General features: G+C 42.4%; 1 protein-coding gene across 8 annotated transcripts in view; it reads left to right on the forward strand.

The window, feature by feature from the left end:
* The window catches only part of LOC139751041 (uncharacterized), a 181,911-nt gene that overhangs the window by 138,143 nt on the left and 20,099 nt on the right, over positions 1–23,669 (forward strand). For 2 of the 8 annotated variants that reach the window (XR_011713275.1, XR_011713270.1), the window contains exon 1: positions 3,801–4,725. The exons of 3 other annotated variants lie outside the window; for them this stretch is intronic. The gene's annotated coding sequence lies outside the window, so the exon portion shown is untranslated. Of the gene's footprint in view, positions 1–3,800; positions 5,032–7,155; positions 14,096–23,669 lie in introns of those variants that run through there. 3 more of the 8 variants (XR_011713273.1, XR_011713271.1, XR_011713274.1) reach the window with 3 other exon arrangements.

Consider the following 23,669-nt stretch of genomic DNA (forward strand, 5'->3'; position numbering starts at 1 on the left):
GATAGAGTGGCAGATATAGGGTGTTTTGGTCGAGGTGGTGTGCAGAGTGAGAGGGTTAGGGAAAATGATTTGGTAAACAGAGAAGAGGTAGTGAAAGCTTTGCGGAAGATGAAAGCCGGCAAGGCAGCAGGTTTGGATGTTATTGCAGTGGAATTTATTAAAAAAGGGGGTGACTGTATTGTTGACTGGTTGGTAAGGTTATTTAATGTATGTATGACTCATGGTGAGGTGCCTGAGGATTGGCGGAATGCGTGCATAGTGCCATTGTACAAAGGCAAAGGGGATAAGAGTGAGTGGTCAAATTACAGAGGTATAAGTTTGTTGAGTATTCCTGGTAAATTATATGGGAGGGTATTGATTGAGAGGGTGAAGGCATGTACAGAGCATCAGATTAGGGAAGAGCAGTGTGGTTTCAGAAGTGGTAGAGGATGTGTGGATCAGGTGTTTGCTTTGAAGAATGTATGTGAGAAATACTTAGAAAAGCAAATGGATTTGTATGTAGCATTTATGGATCTGGAGAAGGCATATGATAGAGTTGATAGAGATGCTCTGTGGAAGGTATTAAGAATATATGGTGTGGGAGGAAAGTTGTTAGAAGCAGTGAAAAGTTTTTATCGAGGATGTAAGGCATGTGTACGTGTAGGAAGAGAGGAAAGTGATTGGTTCTCAGTGAATGTAGGTTTGCGGCAGGGGTGTGTGATGTCTCCATGGTTGTTTAATTTGTTTATGGATGGGGTTGTTAGGGAGGTAAATGCAAGAGTTTTGGAAAAAGGGGCAAGTATGAAGTCTGTTGGGGATGAGAGAGCTTGGGAAGTGAGTCAGTTGTTGTTCGCTGATGATACAGCGCTGGTGGCTGATTCATGTGAGAAACTGCAGAAGCTGGTGACTGAGTTTGGTAAAGTGTGTGAAAGAAGAAAGTTAAGAGTAAATGTGAATAAGAGCAAGGTTATTAGGTACAGTAGGGTTGAGGGTCAAGTCAATTGGGAGGTGAGTTTGAATGGAGAAAAACTGGAGGAAGTGAAGTGTTTTAGATATCTGGGAGTGGATCTGGCAGCGGATGGAACCATGGAAGCGGAAGTGGATCATAGGGTGTGGGAGGGGGCGAAAATTCTGGGGGCCTTGAAGAATGTGTGGAAGTCGAGAACATTATCTCGGAAAGCAAAAATGGGTATGTTTGAAGGAATAGTGGTTCCAACAATGTTGTATGGTTGCGAGGCGTGGGCTATGGATAGAGTTGTGCGCAGGAGGATGGATGTGCTGGAAATGAGATGTTTGAGGACAATGTGTGGTGTGAGGTGGTTTGATCGAGTAAGTAACATAAGGGTGAGAGAGATGTGTGGAAATAAAAAGAGCTTGGTTGAGAGAGCAGAAGAGGGTGTTTTGAAATGGTTTGGGAACATGGAGAGAATGAGTGAGGAAAGATTGACCAAGAGGATATATGTGTCGGAGGTGGAGGGAACGAGGAGAAGTGGGAGACCAAATTGGAGGTGGAAAGATGGAGTGAAAAAGATTTTGTGTGATCGGGGCATGAACACGCAGGAGGGTGAAAGGCGTGCAAGGAATAGAGTGAATTGGATCGATGTGGTTTACCAGGGTCGACGTGCTGTCAGTGGATTGAATCAGGGCATGTGAAGCGTCTGGGGTAAACCATGGAAAGTTCTGTGGAGCCTGGATGTGGAAAGGGAGCTGTGGTTTCGGGCATTATTACATGACAGCTAGAGACTGAGTGTGAACGAATGGGGCCTTTGTTCTCTTTTCCTAGCGCTACCTCGCACACATGAGGGAGGAGGGGGATGTTATTCCATGTGTGGCGAGGTGGCGATGGGAATGAATAAAGGCAGGCAGTATGAATTATGTACATGTGTGTATATGTATATGTCTCTGTGTATATATATGTGTACATTGAGATGTATAGGTATGTATATTTGCGTGTGTGGACATGTATATATATACATGTGTATGGGGGTGGGTTGGGCCATTTCTTTTGTCTGTTTCCTTGCGCTACCTCGCAAACGCGGGAGACAGCGACAAAGCAAAAAAAAAAAAAAAAGAAAGAAAATTTATGGATCTGGATAAGGCATATGGTAGAGTTGATAGAGATGCTCTGTGGAAGGTATTAAGAATATATGGTGTGGGAGGCAAGTTGTTAGAAGCATTGAAAAGTTTTTATCAAGGATGTAAGGCATGTGTACGAGTAGGAAGAGAGGGAAGTGATTGGTTCTTAGTGAATGTTGGTTTGTGGCAGGGGTGTGTGATGTCTCCATGGTTGTTTAATTTGTTTATGGATGGGTTGGTAGGGAGGTGAATGCAGAAGTTTTGGAAAGAGGGGCAAGTATGCAGTCTGTTGTGGATGAAAGAGCTTGGAAAGTGAGTCAGTTGTTGTTCGCTGATGATATAGCGTTGGTGGCTGATTCGTGTGAGAGACTGCAGAAGGTGGTGACTGAGTTTGGTAAAGTGTGTGAAAGAAGAAAGCTGAGAGTAAATGTGAATAAGAGCAAGGTTATTAGGTACAGTAGGGTTGAGGGACAAGTCAACTGGGAGGTAGGTTTGAATGGAGAAAAACTGGAGGAAGTGAAGTGTTTTAGATATGTGGGAGTGGATTTGGCAGCGGATGGAACCATGGAAGCGAAAGTGAGTCATAGGGTGGGAAGGGTGCGAACGTTCTAGGAGCGTTGAAAAATGTGTGGAAGGCAAGAACATTATTTCGGAAAGCAAAAATGGGTATGTTTGAAGGAATAGTGGTTCCAACAATGTTATATGGTTGCGAGGCGTGGGCTATAGATAGAGTTGTGCGGAGGAGGGTGGATGTGCTGGAAATGAGGTGTTTGAGACAATATGTGGTGTGAGGTGGTTTGATCAATTAAGTAATGTAAGGGTAAGAGAGATGTGTGGTAATGTGAAGAGTGTTGTTGAGAGAGCAGAAGAGGGTGTTTTGAAATGGTTTGGTCACATGGAGAGAATGATTGAGGAAAGATTGACAAAGAGGATATATGTGTCAGAGGTGGAGGGAACGAGGAGAAGTGGGAGACCAAATTGGAGGTGGAAAGATGGAGTGAAAAAGATTTTGAGTGATCGGGGCCTGAACATGCAAGAGGGTGAAAGGCGTGCAAGGAATAGAGTGAATTGGAATGTCGTATACTGGGGTCAACGTGCTGTCAGTGGATTGAACTACAGCATGTGAAGTGCCTGGGGTAAACCTTGGAAAGTTCTGTGGTGCCTGGATGTGGAAAGGGAGGTGTGGTTTCGGTGCATTAAACATGACAGCTAGGGACCAAATTTTAAAGAATATGGACTTTGTTGTCTTTTCCTGGCACTACCTCGTGCACATATGGGAGGGGAGGGGGTTGTCATTTCATGTGTGGCGGTGCAAGGAATAGAGTGAATTGGAACGATGTCGTATACTGCGGTCACCGTGCTGTTAGTGGATTGAACCATGGCATGTGAAGCGCCTGGGGTAAACCATGGAAAGTTTTGTGGGGCCTGGATGTGGAAAGGGAGGTGTGGTTTCGGTGCAAAATACATGACAGCTAGGGACCGAATTTGAAAGAATATGGCCTTTGTTGTCTTTTCCTAGCACTACCTCGTGCACATGCGGGGGGGAGGGGGTTGTCATTTCATGTGTGGTGGTGCAAGGAATAGAGTGAATTGGAACGATGTCGTATACTGGGGTCAACGTACTGTTAGTGGATTGAACCATGGCATGTGAAGCGCCTGGGGTAAACCATGGAAAGTTTTGTGGGGCCTGGATGTGGAAAGGGAGGTGTGGTTTCGGTGCATTAAGCATGACAGCTAGGGACCGAATTTGAAAGAATATGGCATTTGTTGTCTTTTCCTAGCACTACCTCGTGCACATGTGGGGGGGAGGGGGTTGTCATTTCATGTGTGGTGGTGTGGCGACGGGAATGAATAAGGGCAGACAGCATGAATTATGTACATTTGTATATATGTATATGTCTGTGTGTGTATATATATGTATACGTTGAGATGTATAGGTATGTATATATGCGTGTGTGAACGAGTTTGTATATACATGTGTATGTGTGTGGGTTGGGCCATCCTTTCGTCTGTTTCCTTGTGCTACCTCGCTAACGCGAGTGGATGGGGCATTCTTCGTTTGTTTCCTGGTGCTACCTTCCAAGATATGAGGTGAGTGCTAAGCACATGCTTGCCCTTCCAAATGGCAAAATCTTTTTGTACATACTTGAAAGTAGGCAAGTACCCTTACTCCTTGTCATCTTCATTTCCTTGCTCTTGCTCTTCTTCCATGCCTTCTGTATTTGTATCTTTCTTTTACTTTATTATTCTTTTCTTCTCTCTTTTCATAGACTGATTTATAGATACAGCAGTGTTATAGGAAATGGATATTTCCTTCCTTGTTTTATGTACAGGAAACAATATTAGGTGCAAGTTTGGCAGTATGAATGAATGTTATGTATCCATCATTTTCAATCATTCCATTAAGTTATGACTTATACAGGTCCAGGAGGTGGAGAGAGAAGATGAGGAAGTGGTCCAAAAGTGGTCCTAAAGGAAGAAGACTAGAAAGTAGCCCACAAGTAAGAGGATAAGAAAGTGTCCAAAAAGAAAAAATGCAAAAAGAAGAAAAAAGCTCCAGCAAAGGAGGAAGAAAATCTTAGTGGTCCGACGCAAAAGGATGCAGTTGGTACTTCATGGAAGACTGAAAGCAAGTAAAGCCAAGAAAAAAGGGAAAAGTTACAGCAACAGGTAAGAAGGATGGTATGGGCCTGCATACCCAAAGGAACGAGTTGTTATAAAATTTGAGGAAAATAACTTTATGACTTTATATGATGGTGTGTGGGTAATGAAAAGTAGAGTCCCTGTACTTCACAAAATAAAGGAAAAGAAGGCAATAATTGCAGCAAGGTAGGGTGATGAAAATGTATATGAAGATGAACTAACAGCAGTAGAGCTACAGATCCTTAATGAAAAGAAGATGAAGAGAGAGATGAGGAATGTACACAGGTTCCTAAGGAGGAAACTGATAAATTCAGAAAAACAGAAGATGAAAGAGTAAGTAGTGACTATTTTTTTTTGTTGGTAGTACTGTAACCAATGAGGGTAGGGAGGTGCTGCTACTTTGATAATCACAGAATTTGAAAAAGTTTGTGAGTGTCAGTACCTCAAGGGGATACTCCTGGTTCTCTAGAGTATCCAAGTTTCACTCTGCCTTGTCATGGTGACCTAATTACTACACCTTTAAGGGTGGAACTAAAGGGAGAGGCATTGCCCAACTCCATCATGGCAATCTTTTGAATGCATACAAACACTTGAGGTATGTTGGGATTTGTAGTTTTTTGGACACTTTTGGAGCCTTGTTGACTCTGGAAACATTGCATGAGAGTTGCATAGGACTGTCAAGGGTAAGGCACAAAAGGCTAAGAAGCAGCGCTTGAGTCTAAACAGATCTGCAGAGAATTGAAAGAGACAAGTGATTGAGGGTGTTGACAGTTGTGAAAGCAAAAAGAGGGAGCTTGTGGATATATTTCTTTTTTTTACATTATATCTTGGATGTGCTGGGGACTGGGGAAACCCATATCCTTGGGCAGGGTGTGTGGAGTGAAAATGGAGATGATGAATGAAAGTTATGGGAGGGGATGGAAGGAGGAGTTATATAGTCAGGAATGAATGTGGGAGAAGGGGAGGTAGCAGTTGTTACATGCATGGTTATGGAGGATGGAAGGAAGAGGATACAAGTGCAGGAGCCAGTAGCAAAAAGGGATGTAAGAAGGGCAGTGATGAGGCTGAAGATAGGAAAGGCAATGGAAGTTGATAGGATTACAGCTGAAATGCTTAAGTGTGGAGGAGAACATGTGATATAGTGGATGCACCTGATATGTAATTTAGCAAGGAAACAGAAAGTTGTGCCTGCGGATTGTGTGAAAGCTATTGTTCTTTTATTTTATAGGAAAAGGTGCTAAGGATGGAAGTAGCATTTATAGGGGAAAAAGTCTGTGAAGTATACCAGGAAAAGTGTATGCAAGAATGTTGATTGATAAGAGTGATGGAAATACTGAAGTTTTAAGAAAGAAAGGGGATGTGTGGATTAGAATTATTTAGGTGAAGATGACAGTGGAAAAGTATATAGTGAAAGGTAAAATGTTTGTATGCAGCTTTTATGGATTTGGAGAAAGCCTGTGACAGAATCGGGGTAAGCTTTATGGGAGGTGTTAAGGGTATATGGTGTAGGAGGAAAACTATTGGATGGTGTGAAAAACTTTCCTAGAGAAGCAAATGCCTGTGTTACTAAGAGTGGATGGAGAGTTGGGAAAGTTTCGGTATTTATGTTGATATTAGGTAGGCCTGTGTGATATCACCATTGCTTTTTATTTTATTTTTTTCTCTTTATACAGATGTTCTGGAAGGAGGTAAATAAAGTGCGTAAGACAAGGGAGCAAATGGGAACTTCAGTGAAGGGCGCAAATGGGGAGGTGATAACAAGTAGTGGTGATGTGAGAAGGAGATGGAGTGAGTATTTTGAAGGTTTGTTGAATCTGTTTGATGATAGAGTGGCAGATATAGGGTGTTTTGGTCGAGGTGGTGTGCAGAGTGAGAGGGTTAGGGAAAATGATTTGGTAAACAGAGAAGAGGTAGTGAAAGCTTTGCGGAAGATGAAAGCCGGCAAGGCAGCAGGTTTGGATGTTATTGCAGTGGAATTTATTAAAAAAGGGGGTGACTGTATTGTTGACTGGTTGGTAAGGTTATTTAATGTATGTATGACTCATGGTGAGGTGCCTGAGGATTGGCGGAATGCGTGCATAGTGCCATTGTACAAAGGCAAAGGGGATAAGAGTGAGTGGTCAAATTACAGAGGTATAAGTTTGTTGAGTATTCCTGGTAAATTATATGGGAGGGTATTGATTGAGAGGGTGAAGGCATGTACAGAGCATCAGATTAGGGAAGAGCAGTGTGGTTTCAGAAGTGGTAGAGGATGTGTGGATCAGGTGTTTGCTTTGAAGAATGTATGTGAGAAATACTTAGAAAAGCAAATGGATTTGTATGTAGCATTTATGGATCTGGAGAAGGCATATGATAGAGTTGATAGAGATGCTCTGTGGAAGGTATTAAGAATATATGGTGTGGGAGGAAAGTTGTTAGAAGCAGTGAAAAGTTTTTATCGAGGATGTAAGGCATGTGTACGTGTAGGAAGAGAGGAAAGTGATTGGTTCTCAGTGAATGTAGGTTTGCGGCAGGGGTGTGTGATGTCTCCATGGTTGTTTAATTTGTTTATGGATGGGGTTGTTAGGGAGGTAAATGCAAGAGTTTTGGAAAAAGGGGCAAGTATGAAGTCTGTTGGGGATGAGAGAGCTTGGGAAGTGAGTCAGTTGTTGTTCGCTGATGATACAGCGCTGGTGGCTGATTCATGTGAGAAACTGCAGAAGCTGGTGACTGAGTTTGGTAAAGTGTGTGAAAGAAGAAAGTTAAGAGTAAATGTGAATAAGAGCAAGGTTATTAGGTACAGTAGGGTTGAGGGTCAAGTCAATTGGGAGGTGAGTTTGAATGGAGAAAAACTGGAGGAAGTGAAGTGTTTTAGATATCTGGGAGTGGATCTGGCAGCGGATGGAACCATGGAAGCGGAAGTGGATCATAGGGTGTGGGAGGGGGCGAAAATTCTGGGGGCCTTGAAGAATGTGTGGAAGTCGAGAACATTATCTCGGAAAGCAAAAATGGGTATGTTTGAAGGAATAGTGGTTCCAACAATGTTGTATGGTTGCGAGGCGTGGGCTATGGATAGAGTTGTGCGCAGGAGGATGGATGTGCTGGAAATGAGATGTTTGAGGACAATGTGCGGTGTGAGGTGGTTTGATCGAGTAAGTAACGTAAGGGTAAGAGAGATGTGTGGAAATAAAAAGAGCGTGGTTGAGAGAGCAGAAGAGGGTGTTTTGAAGTGGTTTGGGCACATGGAGAGGATGAGTGAGGAAAGATTGACCAAGAGGATATATGTGTCGGAGGTGGAGGGAGCAAGGAGAAGAGGGAGACCAAATTGGAGGTGGAAAGATGGAGTGAAAAAGATTTTGTGTGATCGGGGCCTGAACATGCAGGAGGGTGAAAGGAGGGCAAGGAATAGAGTGAATTGGAGCGATGTGGTATACCGGGGTTGACGTGCTGTCAGTGGATTGAATCAAGGCATGTGAAGCGTCTGGGTAAACCATGGAAAGCTGTGTAGGTATGTATATTTGTGTGTGTGGACGTATGTATATACATGTGTATGGGGGTGGGTTGGGCCATTTCTTTCGTCTGTTTCCTTGCGCTACCTCGCAAACGCGGGAGACAGCGACAAAGTATAAAAAAAAAAAAAAAAACATATTTGCCATATCCCGCATTAGCAAGGTAGTGTCACGAATGGAGGACTGAGCCTTAGAGGAAAAATCATCACTTGGCCTCTTGTTTATGTTCCTTCTTTTAGAAAAGTAAAAACTGGAGGGGAGGATTTCCAGCTTCTACTCATACCTTTTTTAGTCGCTTTCTATGACACACAGGGAATATGTTGGAAGTAATATTTCTCCTGTATCCCTAGTATATATGGATGGAATGATGTTAGAGATGAGAGCAAACTTAGGGAAAGGGGTGCAGAGCTGCAGTGTGGTAGTGAGGTACGGTGGCTAGTGGCAAGCTTGTTTGCAGATGATACTATTTAGTTTGGTGAGAGTGAAGAGAAGTTGCAGAAGATGGTATATTTTATACATGTATAAGCATAGGCAATTGCAGGCAAGTGCAAGTAAAAGTAAAGTATTGGTGTTTGAAAGGAAGCTGAGTGAAAGTATGGATTTTGTAAAACCATGTACAGTGAAAGAAGGAAGTGTACTAAATTTTGCTTTGGATATGGGGGAATGGATTGGGAGAGTGAAAAAATTTAAGCATTTAGGAGCAGTCTTGGGTAAGTGTGGTGATATGGAAGGAGAGATAACTGGGAGAGCAGTACATGATAAAAGAGTCATTGGGTCACTTGATAGAATAATGAAGGGTAGAGGTACAAGTATGGAGTTGTATAGAGGATTAAGCGACACTATAGTCCTCCCAACCCTGACCTATGCAGCCCAAAATTTGGACATGGAATGAGTCTCAGAGGGCAAGTATCCAGGCTTTGGAAATTATCTGTTTCAGAGGATCATTTGGTGTGATTAGATGGAATGAAGGGATTTATGAGAGATGTGCTTTAGTAGGGAATGAATTGTGGAATGGTGGGATGGGTAAAACGTAATACTTTGAGGTGGTTTGGGTTTGTGGAAAGAATGCAAGACTGGGAGTTTACAAGGAGAATGGACGATAGTACAATTAAATGGGTTGGTGTGTGAGGAAGACCACTGTAACATGGACTCATAGAGTGGAAGAACATTAGAGAGATATGGTAGAGGAATGTATGGGAAGGATAAGTGGAGACTGTTTTGCTCTGGCCATCCCCTTGAGAGGAGTTCCTGGAGGGAACAGACATCAGAGATATAGAGAGATGTTAAGGGAATAAATTGGGAATATAATTGTTGCTAGCAGCTATTAAGGTAATAATAGATGTGAGCAAATATTTGTTGCTCACAGCTGTTAAGAGAATAACATAGCACAAATGCATTGCCTTCAAACTTTTTGAAACTTAATGTATACTTTTTACCAGGTTATATTAACTGTTGGTATACAATATGATTTTTTGTCAAGTGTGACAATAGATGATCTGATTGTGGACGGCTTTCACAAAATATACATTAACGGCTGTTTCTTATGTTATTCATCCATATTCTGTGTTTAGAGCATGACAGAATGTATTGTCTTTCAGAGGCATTTGTTACTGATCATCACAGCTTCAGCATTAGTGTTGTGAATCATAATTATGCTTAAAGAAAAGGATTATTGTGGTATTTAAGTTAACCATTATAATAGGAAAGAAGTACATAGGCTTGAAACCATAATAACTTAAAATATGTGATGAGTGACATCAAATTAAAAAGTTGTTGTAATCTGATTTCAAGTCGATTGTTCCCACACCCTGCAACTTTCAAGATCTTGCACTTGCAAGTGCTCCAAGGCTCTGTGAAACTCGCAGCAATTCAATAATTTGAAACTCCCACTGCCTCTTTAGTCTATCTTGTTTGTGATAATGGGGGAGATCGAAAGCTTTAGGATTAATTTGATAAGAGTAGAAAGGCATACAAATGATTCAAATATATATGCCTTTAACATTTCTTGTACCTAAGGAGGTACACAAGCATTATGAGTCAGAGTTGAGGTGAAGTATTTACTAACTCTGTTCTTAAATGTATCTGGACACTTCTTTCAATTACTCTAACTGGTAAATCATTCCAAATGTTAAGTCTTGGTGATGAAAAAATACTTCACCTCCTTTGAAAGTAAAACAGTTGCCCATGAGTGTAAATTAGATTTTAGAGTTGAACATTTGGCAAGTTGCTTGAAAGTAAGAAATATTGTAGAGAACTTTTAGTAATGGAAGATGTCCTGTTGATGAAATCCTTGAGAGCTTTGTGTATAATGACTTGTCTTTAGAAGTCATTTGCAGAATATGAATTGGAAATACTTCAGTCACTGTACATGGCATTTCTTAATAATTTTCTATTTGTTTACTCAAGGTATTAAATTAATGTAAGTCGTTGATTGCCCTTTTTTAATTATTATTTATTTATTTTATTTTGCTTTGTCGCTGTCTCCCACGTTTGCGAGGTAGCGCAAGGAAATAGACGAAAGAAATGGCCCAACCCACCCCCATACACATGTATATACATACACGTCCACACACGCAAAAATACATACCTATACATCTCAATGTACATATATATATACACACACAGACACATACATATATACCCATGCACACAATTCACACTGTCTGCCTTTATTCATTTCCATCGCCACCTCGCCACACATGGAATATCATCCCCCCTCCCCCCTCATGTGTGCGAGGTAGCGCTAGGAAAAGACAACAAAGGCCCCATTCGTTCACACTCAGTCTCTACCTGTCATGCAATAATTCCAGAAACCACAGCTCCCTTTCCACATTCAGGCTCCACACTACTTTCCATGGTTTACCCCAGACGCTTCACATGCCCTGATTCAATCCACTGACAGCACGTCAACCCCGGTATACCACATCGATCCAATTCACTCTATTCCTTGCCCGCCTTTCACCCTCCTGCATGTTCAGGCCCCGATCACTCAAAATCTTTTTCACTCCATCTTTCCACCTCCAAATTTGGTCTCCCACTCCTCCTCGTTCCCTCCACCTCCGACACATATATCCTCTTGGTCAATCTTTCCTCACTCATTCTCTCCATGTGCCCAAACCATTTCAAAACACCCTCTTCTGCTCTCTCAACCACGTTCTTTTTATTTCCACACATCTCTCTTACCCTTACATTACTTACTTGATCAAACCACCTCACACCACACATTGTCCTCAAACATCTCATTTCCAGCACATCCACCCTCCTGCGCACAACTCTATCCATAGCCCACGCCTCGCAACCATACAACATTGTTGGAACCACTATTCCTTCAAACATACCCATTTTTGCTTTCCGAGATAATGTTCTCGACTTCCACACATTCTTCAAGGCTCCCAGGATTTTCGCCCCCTCCCCCACCCTCTGATTCATTTCCACTTCCATGGTACCATCCACTGCCAGATCCACTCCCAGATATCTAAAACACTTTACTTCCTCCAGTTTTTCTGCATTCAAACTTACCTCCCAATTGACTTGACCCTCAACCCTACTGTACCTAATAACCTTGCTCTTATTCACATTTACTCTTAACTTTCTTCTTTCACACACTTTACCAAACTCAGTCACCAGCTTCTGCAGTTTCTCACATGAATCACCACCAGCGCTGTATCATCAGCGAACAACAACTGACTCACTTCCCAAGCTCTCTCATTCACAACAAACTTCATACTTGCCCCTCTTTCCAAAACTCTTGCATTCACCTCCCTGACAACCCCATCCATAAACAAATTAAACAACCATGGAGACATCACACACCCCTGCCGCAAACCTACATTCACTGAGAACCAATCACTTTCCTCTCTTCCTACACGTACACATGCCTTACATCCTCGATAAAAACTTTTCAGTGCTTCTAACAACTTGCCTCCCACACCATATATTCTTAATACCTTCCACAGAGCATCTCTATCAACTCTTATCATATGCCTTCTCCAGATCCATAAATGCTACATACAAATCCATTTGCTTTTCTAAGTATTTCTCACATACATTCTTCAAAGCAAACACCTGATCCACACATCCTCTACCACTTCTGAAACCACACTGCTCTTCCCCAATCTGATGCTCTGTACATGCCTTTACCCTCTCAATCAATACCCTCCCATATAATTTACCAGGAATACTCAACAAACTTTATATTTATTTTATTATACTTTGTCGCTGTCTCCCGCGTTAGCGAGGTAGCGCAAGGAAACAGACGAAAGAATGGCACGACCCACCCACATACACATGTATATACATACACGTCCACACACGCACATATACATACCTATACATCTCAACGTATACATATAGATACACAAACACAGACATATACATATATACACATGTACACAATTCATACTGTCTGCCCTTATTCATTCCCGTCGCCACCCCGCCACACATGAAACGAAAACCCCTCCCCCACATGTGCGCGAGGTAGTGCTAGGAAAACAACAAAGGCCACATTGGTTCACACTCAGTCTCTAGCTGTCATGTATAATACACCGAAACCACAGCTCCCTTTCTACATCCAGGCCCCACAAAACTTTCCATGGTTTACACCAGACGCTTCACATGCCCTGATTTTAATCCGCTGAAAGCACGTCGACCCCGGGATACCACAACACTCCAATTCACTCTATTCCTTGCACGCCTTTCACCCTCCTGCATGTTTAGGCCCCGATCACTCGAAATCTTTTCCACTCATCTTTCCACTTCCAATTTGGTCTCCCACTTCTCCTCATTCCCTCCACCTCAGACACATATATCCTCTTTGTCAATCATTTCCTCACTCATTCACTCCATGTGACCAAACCATTTCAAAACACCCTCTTCTGCTTTCTCAACCACACTCTCTTTATTACCAAACATCTCTCTTACCCTTTCATTACTTACTCGATCAAACTACCTCACACCACATATTGTCCTCAAACATCTCATTTCCAGCACCTCCACCCTCCTCCGCACAAGTCTATCAATAGCCCACGCCTCGCAACCATATAACATTGTTGGAACCACTATTCCTTCAAACATACCCATTTTTGCTTTCCGAGATAATGTTCTCAACTTCCACACATTTTTCAACGCTCCCAAATCTTTCACCCCCTCCCCCACCCTATAATTCACTCCCGCTTCCATGGTTCCATCTGCTGCCAAATCCACTCCCAGATATCTAAAACACTTCACTTCCTCCAGCTTTTCTCCATTCAAACTTACCTCCCAATTGACTTGTTCCTCAACAAACTTATACCTCTGTAATTTGAGCACTCACTCTTATCCCCTTTGCCTTTGTACAGTGGCACTATGCACGCATTCCGCCAATCCTCAGGCACCTCACCATGAGTCATACATACATTAAATAACCTTACCAACCAGTCAACAATACAGTCACCCCCTTTTTTAATAAATTCCACTGCAATACCATCCAAACCTGCTGCCTTGCCGGCTTTCATCTTCCGCATTTTTAATACATTAGTGTATTACTTGCAGTTGCAATTGTTATCATATATATTTGCCAGCCTTTCAGAAAATACTTAGTATGACCTGTTACATCTTTCCATAATGCATATTTAACATTAGCTTTATGCCTGATATGAAAAACATGTTGAGATTTTTAACCAGTAACCTCACTGATGTATGCCACAATGAAATAGGTTTATTGAACATGTGCTGTATTTAATGTAACTTTTTTATTCAGAAATGTGTGCTTGTTAGTCTGTTCTTTTATACATAACTACCTCTTCCAACTTTTCATGTATAATGAGCCAAAACCAAGGTGTAATGAAACTCAGCACTTATAAATCTGCCTGTATAACTTGTGGAGAGAATTCTACACTCATGGAGGCCCTCCCATCTGAACTTAACCAAAGGCAAGATTTTGTTTTTATCTTGTGCTAGCAAGTGGCACTTACTGTAGAAAAAAATCAGAGGTTAGGTTAAATTCTGTAAGATTCTGGCCATCAGTTATTGTGTTAGATGAGAGAATGCATGTGGACTAAATGCTAAGGTGTTTTGTGTGAGGCAAAAAGAAACGATTGCAACCTGATTGCATATATTTATGTATTTTTCATTTTATCACCATTTTCAACTGTCGAGAGTAAATTTCACTGAAGGGCTTTTCATTAATGTTCTTTTTGGTGCATTGCAAATATGCATATATAGATGTAATGGTTTCTCTTTAAAATCATTGATCCAAGTGGGAAGTGATTCTCAAGTTTGCTGGTTTGTTCATATTTATATATGTAACTATATGGTGTGGGAGGCAAGTTGTTAGAAGCAGTGAAAAGTTTTTATCGAGGATGTAAGGCATGTGTAGGTGTAGGAAGAGAGGAAAGTGATTGGTTCTCAGTGAATGTAGGTTTGCGGCAGGAGTGTGTGATGTCTCCATGGTTGTTTAATTTGTTTATGGATGAGGTTGTTAGGAAGGTGAATGCAAGAGTTTTGGAAAGAGGGGCAAGTATGAAGTCTGTTGGGGATGAGAGAGCTTGGGAAGTGAGTCAGTTGTTGTTCGCTGATGATACAGCGCTGGTGGCTGATTCATGTGAGAAACTGCAGAAGCTGGTGACTGAGTTTGGTAAAGTGTGTGAAAGAAGAAAGTTAAGAGTAAATGTGAATAAGAGCAAGGTTATTAGGTACAGTACGGTTGAGGGTCAAGTCAATTGGGAGGTAAGTTTGAATGGAGAAAAACTGGAGGAAGTAAAGTGTTTTAGATATCTGAGAGTGGATCTGGCAGTGGATGGAACCATGGAAGCGGAAGTGGATCATAGGGTGGGGGAGGGGGCGAAAATCCTGGGAGCCTTGAAGAATGTGTGGAAGTCGAGAACATTATCTCGGAAAGCAAAAATGAATGTGTTTGAAGGAATAGTGGTTCCAACAATGTTGTATGGTTGCGAGGCGTGGGCTATGGATAGAGTTGTGCGCAGGAGGATGGATGTGCTGGAAATGAGATGTTTGAGGACAATGTGTGGTGTGAGGTGGTTTGATCGAGTAAGTAACGTAAGGGTAAGAGAGATGTGTGGAAATAAAAAGAGCATGGTTGAGAGAGCAGAAGAGGGTGTTTTGAAATGGTTTGGGCACATGGAGAGAATGAGTGAGGAAAGATTGACCAAGAGGATATATGTGTCGGAGGTGGAGGGAACGAGGAGAAGTGGGAGACCAAATTGGAGGTGGAAAGATGGAGTGAAAAAGATTTTGTGTGATCGGGGCCTGAACATGCAGGAGGGTGAAAGGAGGGCAAGGAATAGAGTGAATTGGATTGATGTGGTATACCGGGGTTGACGTGCTGTCAGTGGATTGAATCAGGGCATGTGAAGCGTCTGGGGTAAACCATGTAAAGCTGTGTAGGTATGTATATTTGCGTGTGTGGACGTATGTATATACATGTGTATGGGGGTGGGTTGGGCCATTTCTTTCATCTGTTTCCTTGCGCTACCTCGCAAAAGCGGGAGACAGCGACAAAGCAAAAAAAAAAAAACGAGAACTGTATTTTTTAATGTGTATTAATATTAGCTTAATGACCATTGAACAATTGATATTCATTAAATCCAATTTAAGTATATATTACAATTTAACATAGATAAAAATGGATACAGGAAGTTAGTTGTAAAGATTACTGGATGTAAGTTGACTACAGGGATGTGGAAATAACATTGTGCAGGTTACAAGAGAGAAAAAAGTCACTAACAAAACTGTGCTGTAGTTTCAGTTTTTTACCATGGCTAACAACAAAAGTTATTACTTGCTGTTGCATCCCTCTGCGCACATATGAAGATAAACTTTTTTGTGTATATTGGTTTGAAATACTTTGAAATAGGATTGTTAGGTATTCATTGTTCACTTACATGTCGATGTTCCCTTAGGTTATTGGCTTATATACCATATTACCAGTTTTGCATTTAATGGCACACTTTCTGTAAACTTCAAAACCATCCTCATCCTTTTATCAGGTTGATATAATTTTATAAGTCAGGATGGGGAAAGTTCAGTACCTGACTGTCAAGACCAATCCCTGCCATACATCAGTCTTATGAAGTTAGATTTCCTGATGACTATTAATACAAGAATGAATATCAGTGACAGTGGCACGGATTGAAACCTCCCCACTTTGAGAAGCAGGGGGCTCACCCCCATTTTGTTTAGAGTAGAATTGTATAGAAGTGTAGTATGCATTATGTTGTGAAAGCTTTTATAAAACTCCAGTGAGCCCTTTCCCCCATTTTTAGAAGCTGCCACTGCCCATGAATATGGTCTAGGGCTTATGTTCTTTCATTTGTAAATAAGTTCAGAAAAGTATAATTCAGAAATTAATGCTAGAAACAACAGTTCTGTGAAGAGAAAGGTCTGTTCTCTTAACAAGTTTATGTAACCTGCACATCTGAAATAAGAGTGGTGTGGGAAGGGCTTTGAATTCGTAAAAAATGTGAGGTTGAATATAAGTAAATTCATGGTAAAGGCATTGAAAACCTGATGATGAGAACTTGGACCAACATTTCATTTCCAACACATCCACCCTCCTCTGTACTACCCATGCCTCATAACCATATAACATTGTTGTAATAACTGTTCCTTCAAACATAGCAATTTTTGCTCTCCAAGATAATGTTCTCACCTTCCAGTCATTCTTCAATGCTCCCAAAACATCCCACCCCCTCCCCCACCCAGTGACTCACTTCTGCTTCCAAGGTTCCATCCGTTGCCAAATCCACTCCCAGATATCTAAAAATAAATCTTTCCTCACTCATTCTTTCCATGTGATTAAACCTTTTCAACACACCTCTTTCTGCTCTCTCAACCACACTCTTTTTTTATTTCCAAACATCTCTCATACCATGTCATTAAGTATTCAGTCAAACAAAGGATATATGTGTCAGAGGTGGAGGGAACAAGAAGTGGGAGACCAAATTGGAGGTGGAAGGATGGAGTGAAAAAGATTTTGAGCAACTGGGGCCTGAACATGCAGAAGGGTGAAAGGCGTGCAAGGAATAGAGTGAATTGGAACGATGTGGTATACCGGGGTTGATGTGCTGTCAATTGATTGAATTAGGGCATGTGAAGTGTCTGGGGTAAACCGTGGAAAGTTTTGTAGAGCCTAGATGTGGAAAGGCAGCTGTGGTTTCGGTGCATTACACATGACACCTAGAGACTGAATGTGAACGAATGTGGCCTTTGTTGTCTTTTTCTTAGTGCTACTTCACGTGCGTGCGGGGAGAGGGGCACGCCATTTCAAGCGTGGCAGGGTGGCAATGGGAATGGCTGAAGGCAGCATGTATGAATATTTTTTTTTTTTTTTTTTTTTTTTTGCTTTGTCGCTGTCTCCCGCATTTGCGAGGTAGCGCAAGGAAACAGACGAAAGAAATGGCCCAACCCACCCCCATACACATGTATATACATACACGTACACACACACAAATATACATACCTACACAGCTTTCCATGGTTTACCCCAGACGCTTCACATGCCCTGATTCAATCCACTGACAGCACATCAACCCCGGTATACCACATCGATCCAATTCACTCTATTCCTTGCCCTCCTTTCACCCTCCTGCATGTTCAGGCCCCGATCACACAAAATCTTTTTCACTCCATCTTTCCACCTCCAATTTGGTCTCCCACTTCTCCTCGTTCCCTCCACCTCCGACACATATATCCTCTTGGTCAATCTTTCCTCACTCATTCTCTCCATGTGCCCAAACCATTTCAAAACACCCTCTTCTGCTCTCTCAACCATGCTCTTTTTATTTCCACACATCTCTCTTACCCTTACGTTACTTACTCGATCAAACCACCTCACACCACACATTGTCCTCAAACATCTCATTTCCAGCACATCCACCCTCCTACGCACAACTCTATCCATAGCCCATGCCTCGCAACCATACAAAATTGTTGGAACCACCATTCCTTCAAACATGGTTGTTTAATTTGTTTATGGATGGGGTTGTCAGGGAGATGAATGCAAGAGTTTTGGAAAGAGGGGCAAGTGTGCAGTCTGTTGTGGATGAGAGAGCTTGGGAAGTGAGTCAGTTGTTGTTTGCTGATGATACAGCCCTGGTGGCTGATTCATGTGAGAAACTGCAGAAGCTGGTGACTGAGTTTGGTAAAGTGTGTGAAAGAAGAAAGTTGAGAGTAAATGTGAATAAGAGGAAGGTTATTAGGTACAGTAGGGTTGAGGGACAAGTCAATTGGGAGGTAAGTTTGAATGGAGAAAAACTGGAGGAAGTGAAGTGTTTTAGATATCTGGGAGTGGATTTGGCAGCGGATGGAACCATGGAAGTGGAAGTGAATCATAGGGTGGGGGAGGGGGCGAAAGTTCTGGGAGCGTTGAAGAATGAGTGGAAGTCGAGAACATTATCTCGTAAAGCAAAAATGGGTATGTTTGAAGGAATAGTGGTTCCAACAATGTTATATGGTTGCAAGGCATGGACTATAGATAGAGTTGCGCAAAAGAGGGTGGATGTGCTGGAAATGAGATGTTTGAGGACAACATGTGGTGTGAGGTGGTTTGATCAAGTAAGTAACAATAGGGTAAGAGAGATGTGTGGTAATAAAAAGAGTGTGATTGAGAGAGCAGAAGAGGGTGTTTTGAAATGGTTTGGTCACATGGAGAGAATGAGTGAAGAAAGATTGACCAAGAGGATATATGTGTCAGAGGCATAGGGAACGAGGAGAAGTGGGAGACCAAATTGGAGGTGGAAAGATGGAGTGGAAAAGATTTTGAGTGATGGGGGCCTGAACATGCAGGAGGGTGATAGGCGTCAAGGAATAGAGTGAATTGGAATGATATGGTATACTGGGGTCGACATGCTGTCAGTGGATTGAACCAGGGCATGTGAAGTGTCTGGGGTAAACCATGGAAAGTTCTGTGGGGCCTGGATGTGGAAAGGGAGCTGTGGTTTCAGTGCATTATTACATGACAGCTAGAGACTGAGTGTGAACAAATAAGGCTTTTGTTGTCTTTTCCTAGCACTACCCCGCGCACATGATGGGGAGGGGGTTGTTATTTCATGTGTGGTGGGGTGGCGATGGGAGTGAATAAAGGCAGACAGTATGAATTATGTAAATGTGTAGATATGTATATGTCTGTGTGTAAATATATGTATGCGTTGAGATGTATAGGTATGTATATTTGCGTGTGTGGACGTGTATGTATATACATGTGTATGTGGGTGGGTTGGGCCATTCTTTTGTCTGCTTCCTTGCGCTACCTCACTAATGTGGGAGACAGCGACAAAGTAAAATAATAAAAAAGATGTATATGTATGTATACATTTGAAATGTATAGGTATGTATATGTGCATGTGTGGGCGTGTATGTATATACATGTGTATGTGGATGGGTTGGGTGCATACTTGCCCCTCTTTCTAAAACTCTTGCATTCACCTCCCTAACAATCCCATCCATAAACAAATTAGATAACGACGGAGACATCACGCACCCCTGCCGCAAACCAACATTCACTAATCACTTTCCTCTCTTCTTACATGTCCACATGCCTTACATCCTCGATAGGAACTTTTCACTGCTTCTAACAACTTACCTCCAACACCATACGTTCTTAATACCTTCCACAGAGCTCTCTATCAACTCTATCATATGCCTTCTCCAGATCCATAAATGCTACATACAAATTCATTTGCTTTTCTAAGTATTTCTCACATACATTCCTCAAAGCAAACACCTGATCCACACTTCCTCTACCACTTATGAAACCACCGTGCTCTTCACCAGACTGATGCTCTGTACATGCCTTCACTCTCTCAGTCAATACCCTCCCATATAATTTCTTAGGAATACTCAACAAACTTATACTTCCTATTCCTATGAGTCCACTTGGGAACTTATCGTGTTTCATTTTCCCTCTGGACTCATAGGAATATATATATATTCTGGGAGCGTTGAAAATGTGTGGAAGGCGAGAAAATTATCTCGGAAAGCAAAAATGGGTGTTTGAAGGAATAGTGGTTCCAGCAAATTATATAGTTGTGAGGCATGGACTATAGATAGGGTGGTGTGGAGGGAGGGGGTTGTCATTTCATGTGTGGTGGTGGCGACGGGAATAAATAAAGGCAGCAAGTATGAATTATGTACATGTGTACATATATTTATATGTCTGTGTATGTATTTATTTTTTTTATTTTGCTTTGTCGCTGTCTCCCGCGTTTGCGAGGTAGCGCAAGGAAACAGACGAAAGAAATGGCCCAACCCACCCCTATACACATGCATATACATACACATCCACACACGCAAATATACATACCCATACATCTCCATGTACACATATATATACACACACAGACACATACATAAATACCCATGCACACAATTCACACTGTGTGCCTTTATTCATTCCCATAGCCACCTCGCTACACATGGAATAACATCCCCCTCCCCCCTCATGTGTGCAAGGTAGTGCTAGGAAAAGACAACAAAGGCCCCATTCATTCACACTCAGTCTCTAGCTGTCATGCAATAATGCCCGAAACCACAGCTCCCTTTCCACATCCAGGCCCCACACAACTTTCCATGGTTTACCCCAGACGCTTCACATGCCCTGATTCAATCCACTGACAGCACTTCAACCCCAGTATACCACATCGATCCAATTCACTCTATTCCTTGCCCGCCTTTCACCCTCCTGCATGTTCAGGCCCTGATCACTCAAAATCTTTTTCACTCCATCTTTCCACCTCCAATTTGGTCTCCCACTTCTCCTCATTCCCTCCACCTCCGACACATATATCCTCTTGGTCAATCTTTCCTCACTCATTCTCTCCATGTGCCCAAACCATTTCAAAACACCCTCTTCCGCTCTCTCAACCATGCTCTTTTTATTTCCACACATCTCTCTTACCCTTACATTACTTACTCGATCAAACCACCTCACACCACACATTGTCCTCAGACATCTCATTTCCAGCACATCCACCCTCCTGCGCACAACTCTGTCCATAGCCCATGCCTCGCAACCATACAACATTGTTGGAACGACTATTCCTTCAAACATACCCATTTTTGCTTTCCGAGATAATGTTCTCGACTTCCACACATTCTTCAAGGCTCCCAGGATTTTCGCCTCCTCCCCCACCCTATGATTCACTTCCGCTTCCATGGTTCCATCCGCTGCCAGATCCACTCCCAGATCTCTAAAACACTTTACTTTCTCCAGTTTTTCTCCATTCAAACTTACCTCCCAATTGACTTGACCCTCAACCCTACTGTACCTAATAACCTTGCTCTTATTCACATTTACTCTTAACTTTCTTCTTCCACACACTTTACCAAACTCAGTCACCAGCTTCTGCAGTTTCTCACATGAATCAGCCACCAGCGCTGTATCATCAGCGAACAACAACTGACTCACTTCCCAAGCTCTCTCATCCACAACAGACTTCATACTTGCCCCTTTTTCCAAAACTCTTGCATTCACCTCGCTAACAACCCCATCCATAAACAAATTAAACAACCATGGAGACATCACACACCCCTGCCGCAAACCTTCATTCACTGAAAACCAATCATTTTCCTCTCTTCCTACACGTACACATGCCTTACATCCTCGATAAAAACTTTTCACTGCTTCTAACAACTTGCCTCCCACACCATATATTCTTAATACCTTCCACAGAGCATCTCTATCAACTCTATCATATGCCTTCTCCAGATCCATAAATGCTACATACAAATCCATTTGCTTTTCTAAGTATTTCTCACATACGTTCTTCAAAGCAAACACCTGATCCACACATCCTCTACCACTTCTGAAACCACACTGCTCTTCCCCAATCTGATGCTCTGTACATGTCTTCACCCTCTCAATCAATACCCTCCCATATAATTTACCAGGAATACCCAACAAACTTTTTTTTTTTTTTTTTTTTTGGCGCTGTCTCCCGCGTTTGCGAGGTAGCGCAAGGAAACAGACGAAAGAAATGGCCCAACCCACCCCCATACACATGTATATACATACGTCCACACACGCAAATATACATACCTACACAGCTTTCCATGGTTTACCCCAGACGCTTCACATGCCTTGATTCAATCCACTGACAGCACGTCAACCCCGGTATACCACATCACTCCAATTCACTCCATTCCTTGCCCTCCTTTCACCCTCCTGCCTGTTCAGGCCCCGATCACACAAAATCTTTTTCACTCCATCTTTCCACCTCCAATTTGGTCTCCCTCTTCTCCTCGTTCCCTCCACCTCCGACACATATATCCTCTTGGTCAATCTTTCCTCACTCATTCTCTCCATGTGCCCAAACCATTTCAAAACACCCTCTTCTGCTCTCTCAACCACGCTCTTTTTATTTCCACACATCTCTCTTACCCTTACGTTACTTACTCGATCAAACCACCTCACACCACACATTGTCTTCAAACATCTCATTTCCAGCACATCCATCCTCCTGCGCACAACTCTATCCATAGCCCACGCCTCGCAACCATACAACATTGTTGGAACCACTATTCCTTCAAACATACCCATTTTTGCTTTCCGAGATAATGTTCTCGACTTCCACACATTCTTCAAGGCTCCCAGAATTTTCGCCCCCTCCCCCACCCTATGATCCACTTCTGCTTCCATGGTTCCATCCGCTGCCAGATCCACTCCCAGATATGTAAAACTCTTCACTTCCTCCAGTTTTTCTCCATTCAAACTCACCTCCCAACAAACTTATACCTCTGTAATTTGAGCACTCACTCTTATCCCCTTTGCCTTTGTACAATGGCACTATGCAAGCATTCCGCCAATCCTCAGGCACCTCACCATGAGTGGAGGGCAACCAAAATGAAGAATCCAATTCAATCTTGCTCCAAGAAGCAGAATCACATCAGCCTCCAACAATGCTTTGGTGTGAGCAGGAGCCACACACAAAGGGTGGTCATCGGGTACAACTCCTTTGCCCATTGGTGTAGGTAAGAAGGGTATACCAGTCTTTTCTAACAAACAATGGATCTGTTCTTCCGCAAATATATATATATTTCTTTCTTTCTTCCATACTGTTCGCCATTTCCCAAGTTAGCAAGGTAGTGTTAAGAACAGAGGACTGAGCCTTTGAGGGAATATCCTCACTTGGCCACCTCCTCTGTTCCTTCATTAGGAAAACTAAAAACAAGAGGGGAGGATTTACAGCCCCCTGCTCCCTTCCCTTGTAGTCGCCTTCTATGACACGCAGGGAATACGTGGGAAGTATTCTTTCTCCCCTATCCCCATATGTATATTTTATTTTTTATTATACTTTGTCGCTGTCTCCCGCGTTTGCGAGGTAGCGCAAGGAAACAGACGAAAGAAATGGCCCAACCCACCCCCATACACATGTATATACATACGTCCACACACGCAAATATACATACCTGCACAGCTTTCCATGGTTTACCCCAGACGCTTCACATGCCTTGATTCAATCCACTGACAGCACGTCAACCCCGGTATAC

The sequence above is a fragment of the Panulirus ornatus genome, chromosome 10 (assembly GCF_036320965.1).
Source record: "Panulirus ornatus isolate Po-2019 chromosome 10, ASM3632096v1, whole genome shotgun sequence".
Classification (NCBI taxonomy): Eukaryota; Metazoa; Arthropoda; class Malacostraca; order Decapoda; family Palinuridae; genus Panulirus; species Panulirus ornatus.